At 31.2% G+C, this 8,192-nt stretch overlaps 1 non-coding gene across 1 annotated transcript; it reads right to left on the reverse strand.

Annotated features, from left to right (window-relative positions):
- Positions 1-7,565: 7,565 nt before the first annotated feature.
- Positions 7,566-7,672, reverse strand: LOC124887526. The gene has a single exon (XR_007045296.1). It is a non-coding gene; the product is annotated as a small nucleolar RNA R71 (small nucleolar RNA).
- Between the last annotated feature and the right edge of the window lie 520 nt (positions 7,673-8,192).

Below are 8,192 nucleotides of genomic sequence, written 5' to 3' on the forward strand. Positions count from 1 at the left end.
GTGATAGAAGGATGATCTATTGCAACAACTCAATAATAACGGCTGTTAACGAGTCTCAAACCATTTTGAAAAGGTGAGAAGTATTAATGTTAAAGAAATTTCACAGAAAACAAAATGCCACCAGTTTGAATGTAATTAATACAATAGAGTTGAACAGTCGTGCCTTTTGGCCTGACACGTCCAAATTCAATCCTCTATAAATAGGTCCCTCATTAATCTTTATTCTACTTAACTTTATTTATTTTTTGCATTTTTTATTTTTGTGTGACATCTTCAACCACTTCTTTTCAAAGAGCATATTCCTTTCTCGTTGAGGTAAGTTTTTTTTTTTTGGTGTAAATTTACTAGTTGGTCGTATACGTTGTATTATATTTTGAACTTTTTTCCTTACATTTATCAATTAATGTGTGTTCTAGATATGGATGATCCTATTCCAGATATTGCTATTCTATGGGACACAGTGCGGGAACTTCAGAGGCAGGTTAATAACCTACAGAGAAAGTTGGTCGCTGTGAGAGCGACGATGTTTAGAGAGATGCAGAGGCTGATGAGGGCCCTGCTACTGCGAGTTGATTGGCTGCTGTCATTAATGATGATAATGATGATAATAATAATTAGAATGTGTTTTTCCTTTTAGTGTATGTATTTTAATTTTTCTATATCGGATCTATACCTAATGTATTTTATTTTTTGGTTAATGAAAAATTTACTTTTAGTCGACTTTGGCATTTTAATTCTTATTCAATTTTCATTCTGTCTATTTCTTCTAAACATACATATATGTTAACATGTCGACGGTTGGAAGCATGGAGCAATGTCGAATCCAGTAATACTAGCAATTTTGGATTTTTAGTTCTTTCAATAGATGGACCATGTGTTGGAACAAATTGGTCATCTGTTGGGTTTCTATCAATAGATTATTCATCTGCTTCGATAGATTTGTCATCTGTTGGAGGAAAACATTCCAGTTTGATGGAACTGCTGAGAATTATTGTGGTCTACTGTATTATTTAGTTCATGTTTTGCCTCTTTTTATTGATGCACAAATTATTAAAAAAGATATTTTATGTTTAATAAATTATAACATTAGGTTCACAACAATGATTTAAATATATAAAAGTCCACAATAAACAAACAACAACACAAGTTTCTGCAATTACAATGATTATGGTGGATTACTATTCGGGCATGTAGTTCTTTTATGGCTAGCACACTTACATATGGAGCACTTATTTATCCTTGATGAAAATGATTCTCCAATTCCACGCCTCCTCTTATATGGATTTCTTTTCGATTTGATTGTGCTTGGGTCAATATATGGATGAGGTATTAATCTCCCCATAAGCTCTGCAGGAACAACCAAAGATTCTTTAGAAGGCACCGGAATAATATGCTTACTATATGCTATTTTATATTTTTCCACCGAATAATATTAAGAGAAGTGCTCGTAAACTTTAGGTCCATATTTATGACCATATTGAGCTCGAAGCACTGCCATAGCATTTGGACAATATATTTTGTCCAAGTCAAAAACTCTACACGTACAAGATTTTGTTTGAATATCGACCGTGGCAGCATCACCATGACCGGTGATACTGAATTTGTAATCTTCTATTTTATAAGAGAAAAACCTATTCCCCAAACTGACGTTCGTTGATATTGTTTTTTCGATTTCGAAAACAAATCGGGTTCTTTTTTCTGGGCACTTGAACTGCACACGCCTTTTGTTAAAAAATTCGCTATATTTCTTGCTTATCTTTTCAAACATAGCCTTGATGGGAAATTCTCTTTCATCGCCAAACAATGAATTCACTGATTCAGCTATGTTTGATGTTATAATATTGTACCTATAGAAAAGAATCACTTAGTACGACATCATACTAAACTTGTAAATCAAACAAGACATTAAATTCATAAGACTGTGCCTATCTGCTGGATAGAATGCCCAGCTCCATATCTCAAAACCGACACATGCAAAAAATTCTGCTACCTTTGGATTCATATCTGCTATTTGATTGAAATAGTCTAAAACCTCATCTCTACTATATGCTTTAGCTGCTCTATAAAAAAGGGTGACAACCCTTTCGTTGTGATAGTTGTTTCAAATGTTCTCTCCAAGATGCCTGATGCAACAATCAAAGTAATCTGAAGTGAAGAAAAGTGAACCCATCTTTGGAATACTTGGATGCCTATCCTATAGAAAACACAACTCTTCGGTATCTTTGACGCAGCTTCCCAGTTGTTCAAAAATAATCCATAAGAGGCATCATATTCCTTGTTTGCTACACAAAAAATGATAGAAAAGATGTGATTCTTCGCATTTTGCGTCCCCGCCGCTAGTAGAACTCCATTATACCTGCTCCTCAAGAAGGTACCGTCGACGACTATGACTTTTCTCAAATGTCAAAAACCTTGAATACAAGTACCATAGGATACAAAAAAGTACTTGAACCTTCCATTTTCATCTAGATTCAATGCTGTCAGAATTTGTGGACTCAATCTTATAACGGTAGGCATCCAGGACTGTATACCCATGCTCAAGTTTCCCCCTAACTAGGTCCTTGGCAATCCCCATGGCCGTATATATCTTCCAATAACAAACCAGGACACCCAAATTTGTAAGAATTTGATTGGCAATAACCCTTGTTGAAGGGCTTTTGCCATTAGGGAAACTACTCCTGAAATATTCACCAAGGACCTTTGCCATGACATGAGGATATTAGCCTGAGATGTGCTTCGAACCACATGTGTGATTCTTTTTATGTTTATGAATGACGAATCTGTCGGAACTTTCATACTTCACCACTCCAACCACCACTTGCAGTTCGAATTAACACATTTGAATCAAAAAACATTGCTCGAATTAATCACCTTCTTTATTCTGAAATATTTTTTCAAGAAAGAAATAAATAAAGTGTTAGATAGTTCATTGTTGTCCTTGAATGACATTCCAATAAAAAAGCCGATCCCATTGTCTTGATGATTTCCAAACTGTGTCGATTGAGAAGAACTGCACATCGTATTAGTCACATCAACGGGAGTAGGTGTTTGATCATCATCTGGAATATCCATGTCTAGATCATCCAACCTATCATCAAAGAAGTCTTCTTGTTCTTCTTCTTCTACGTTCTGGTTCTTATTCTCTCTCTTCTTTTAAACTATGTATACCCTTAACACTGGCCTAGTTGAATCAGTTAGATAAGCACGCAACTGAACTTGATTGGTTCTCTTGAAAGGTAGTACCCTCTAATTTTCAAAGGAGCTATGCATGTAATTCATGGCGAGTTCTTCTAGTTTACAATTCAGTCCACAAAATTTGATGATTAAGTTCATAAAATTATCATACGAAACATCACTTTGGACTGTCATAGCTATCGTCTCTAGTATTTCACCCTCCTTCCAATGCCATACATATCGATTGCTCTTCTCGATCAATTGACTATGACAATCTACCTCTATTGTTATTGATTCCTCCATTAGTGGTACTTAAATAAAGCCATTTGTTAAAAAAAATTGATAGTGATTTCATAGTGTCGTGAATGAATCCCAATAGATGTGTCATCTCTTGCAACAGATAAGTGATCAGTCGCAACATATTACTTACCTATTGGGATTCATGTTACGCTCCTAAATATTTATTGCAACATATGAAGCGCCTGTTGGGATTGATGTTACAGTACTTAATCACCTTTAAAGTTGATTCCAATAGATGAGTGACATGTTACAGCAGATAATTAACTTGTTGCGACAGATGACTTACCTATTGCAATAGGTTAGTAATCTGTTGTAAAAGATATTTACCCTATTGCAACAGATAACACTTCTGTTGGAATTGTGTTTAGGTTCTGTTGCAATAGGTTACTAATCTGTTGAAACAGATATTTATCATGTCGCACCAGATAACTAATTTGTTGCAACAGATGTGTCAAATATTGCAACAGATGACCCATCTATTTAAACATGAATCCAACATATCTGTCTTCCGTTAAAATAGATGTCTCATCTGTCACAACAGATGATTTATCTATTTAAACAGATGGATCTTATGTTGGATTCATGATAGGGTTCTATCAATTGTTGGAAGAACAACAACACAGTAGCAGTTATCCAGATGACAAATTCAAATAAAAATTATAATTTGACTTACCTAGGTCTCTTATGAAGTAATGCCAAAGTGGAAAGTGATGTTCGAAAGAAAATTTGACCTAAAAAATTGGTCAAATAGTAACAGTAGCGGCAACAACAACAACAAATGGTCAACAAGAAGAAGATGAAGATGATAATGAAGTAGAAGATGATGAATAAAGCAGCAACAACAATGAACAACAAAAATCGCTAAGAGAGAGAAAACAACAATGGGTAAGAAGAGACAGAAAGACACTTTTTTCCTCTATTTTTTGTTATATAGGTAAACATTTGGATCAAAGTATAAATTTAAAAACTTGTGGGCTATTTTCAAACTTTCTAAACTTTCTTAATCCATAATAAAGTAATTATCACCTCCACTCAATAATTAAGACTGGTGTCACGTATACCCCATTTTTAAACTCTTTTGTCACCTACAGCCCAAAAGCTCAAGTAACATTATGGTCCCCACCATTATTTTGAATAAAATAAAGATTATAAATGTAATAAGTTAAAATAGTAAATATATGAGTTATATATAAAAGTCCGGTAAAGTAGACACCTCTTTGTCGAGTTTGCTTGCTTTGTAATTTTACTATATTATCCTTATTTATTATTATATATCATTTAATAATGTTTAATAAAAGAAGTAAAATGAACATTTATGACATGCTTGCTTTAGCTATTTTAACTATAATTTTACTATATCACCCATAATTAATTATTATAAGTCATTTAAGTATTAAAATATTAATAATATTGATTAAAAAGTAAAATAAACATAAAATGATAAATTAACTCTTGATGTTTTAAATTAATTTGACATCTTATATGAGTCTCACTTAAATTTTTTTCACAAATATTTTTTATAGCAATTTTGCTATATCACTTTTAATTAGTTATTATGAGTCATTTAACACATGTTTGTTTCACTACTTCAATCGTGATATTTGATTGACTCTTACATATTAGAAAATTAATCATGTTTGATAAAAAAAAAAGTAAAATAGACATTTATGACATGTCTGCTTTAGCTATTTCAATTGTAATTTACTATATCACCCTTAATTAATTTTGTAAGTCATCTAAGTATTAATAAATTAATAATACTTAATTAAAAAATAAAATAGAAATAAAATGATAAATTAACTCTTAATGTTTTAAATTAATTTGACATCTTGTATGAGACTCACTTAAAAAAAATTCACAAGCATTTTTTTATGTCAATTTTGTTATATCACTTCTCATTAGTTATTATGAGTCATTAAGACATGTTTGCTTCACTACTTCAATCGTGATATTTGATTGACTCTCGAAATTATAAAATGTTGCTTAAATTGGGATAGAAGAAAAATACTATAAATCACAATAATTATAAATTTAAATTATATTAAAAATATAATTGACTATCAATGCCATAAAAGTTTGGACAAGTAGAGTATTATAAATTACAATATCTAACAGTTTAAAAATAGTAAATTACAATGCCAAAAAAGTATTAAAAATTACAATAGCTAATAGCTTAAAATATCTAAAATCATATTAAAAATATAATTAATTATCTAAATTTTATTTATATCACATAAATTGAGATAAAAAATAACATATATTGAGCCTGTGCTATCCTGGATATCTAGTATGAACTATACTTGTGAAAAAAATACAGAGATTAAATATATAATTCACATCAAGTGAAATAAAAAAAATATTAACTAGTATTTAATTATATTTATGATAATATTTTTTTCTCCATAATATTAAATTACTAAAATAATATTAGACTATTACATCAACAAGTTTTATACAGTCAAACTTCATTATAACGATATTTCACTATAACTGTTCGATTTTTTGTAATATCGATTTTTCATGTTATAATTAGTGATCAATATAAATACAAGCACACATATGTAATTCTACTATAATCATATATTCAAATTTAATTAAATAAAATTACATACTTATTTTAAAGGAATACAAAGTACATTCCACAATATTACATTACACTCAAATAGTCAAAATTTTAAGTTTTCATCTACATAACCCACTATTTCTTTTTATAAAAGTGCTTACAAAAAATCAAGTACGTACATTATTATACAAGCTTTGTTTTTTCACAACAATATGTTCAAAAATTCAATATAGAATATTATACACCTAATATAACATATACAAAATTATAAAAGGTGCTTATGCATTTATTTGTACGATTATACAATATTATATACAAAAATTGATTTCACCTTTTATTGTTTGCGTATATTTTAAAATTTAACACATATATACTCCAAATTACTTAAAATTTAAGTTTTGTATTACTCTTGAAATTTAAAATCAGTTGAAACAACATCCAATCAAAATAACTAACCTACTCAAAAAATTCAAATCTGAACTATAACTCAAGTTTAATTTGAAATGGACAATTATAAAAATAGATAAAAAGAAGATTTTAAATAAGTTTCTTTTCATTGCAAAAGTTGGTGATTAGCTACAAATATTTCTTATACGCAAAATATTTATGGATAATCATTTAACTATTGCCATAATTTTTAATTACTTGATGCAAAAATATTTATTTAGCTATACATATTTATTACAAATAATTTACTGTTGCTAAAAGATTATTATTATTACGATAATTTTTTCACGTGAAAACAACTTATGATTAACTATGGAAATTTATTATAACATTAAATTTGTGGCTAGTCATTTAACTATTGTCACAATTTTTTTATTATTTGAAGCTAACAAATTTATTTAGCTACAAAATTTTGTTTCAAATAATTTATTGTGGCTAAAATGATACTATTGCTATTGTAACTTTTATCACGTGGCAACAACTTATGATTAGCTACAGAATTTTATTGTAACAACAGATTGGTAGCTATTCATATAATTATTGCCACAATTATTAACTTTTATAGCAAAAAGGAGAAATTAGTTTTGTCAATTTAATTGTCGTAGCTAAGAAACTTTATGAATTTATATATAACCACGAAATTTGACTTTTTGTGGCTGTTATTACATACTAGCCACATTTTCTAAATTTGTAGCATGGAATTCGTAGCTAGATGCGCAATTGGTTATAGTGAGAAACTCCATGATGTTGGTCGTGCGAGTGTCATCCGTGTCCCACCTAATTAATGGAACGCGGTATTCCACGTAACGAGCGTCATGTTGCATATGCTACAAATGAAGGATTATTTTAGGGGCAAGCCCATGAGGAGCCCAATTTACATTTGAAGAACTTTGTAGTAGTTTGTGCCCTCTTTGATAGTACACACATATCCCAAAAGTCCATTAGGTTGAGACTCTTTCCATTTTTCTTAATGGCTGAGGAAGTATTATGGATTCGATCTCTTCCGCCCAGATCAATTATTTCATGGAATGAACTTATCGTAGCCTTCGTTGACCCGTATTTCCCACCATCCAAGAGGCTACAATTGCATGACATAATCACTAACTTTCTTCAATTGAATGGAGAACCTATTTATGAGGTGTGGGAGCGATTCAATGGGAAACTTATGCAATGTCCCAACCAAGAGGGAAGATGCTTCTCTAAATTTTCTACTAGACTCTAGATCAACTCAACAAAATCATGGTAAATAATGCGGCAGAGGGCTCTCTCGTGAAGTTGTCATATCATGCAGCTACAGACTTGCTTAAGGAAGTTACCAGAAAAAACTGAGGGTGGTACACCCGTGATACCGAGGTACCAAAAGGATCTCTTACTCCCTCCTTTGTTGATAAAGAGTAGAAAGAGAGATGAAAAAAGGGAGAAAAATATGGCAAAAATGATGACACAATTGGAGTTGCTAACAAAACATGTGATGGGTGTACCCACAGAAACGGTGAATGTCATGACATCCAAGGCCTATGATGATGAAGAGGCCAAGAGGCTTGATGAGGAAATTTGGTATTTGGCTAACTATTTGGGGGGGTTCCAACCCTGCCTATCAAAGGCAATATGGGAACCAAGGTTGGAACGAAAGAGAAAGGGATTGTGACCGTGATTAGAGGGATAAAGACCGAGAGTATGATAGTTAAATGTCCCCTCATGACCAGGA

Source organism: Capsicum annuum, chromosome 9 (assembly GCF_002878395.1).
Source record: "Capsicum annuum cultivar UCD-10X-F1 chromosome 9, UCD10Xv1.1, whole genome shotgun sequence".
NCBI classification, from domain to species: domain Eukaryota; kingdom Viridiplantae; phylum Streptophyta; class Magnoliopsida; order Solanales; family Solanaceae; genus Capsicum; species Capsicum annuum.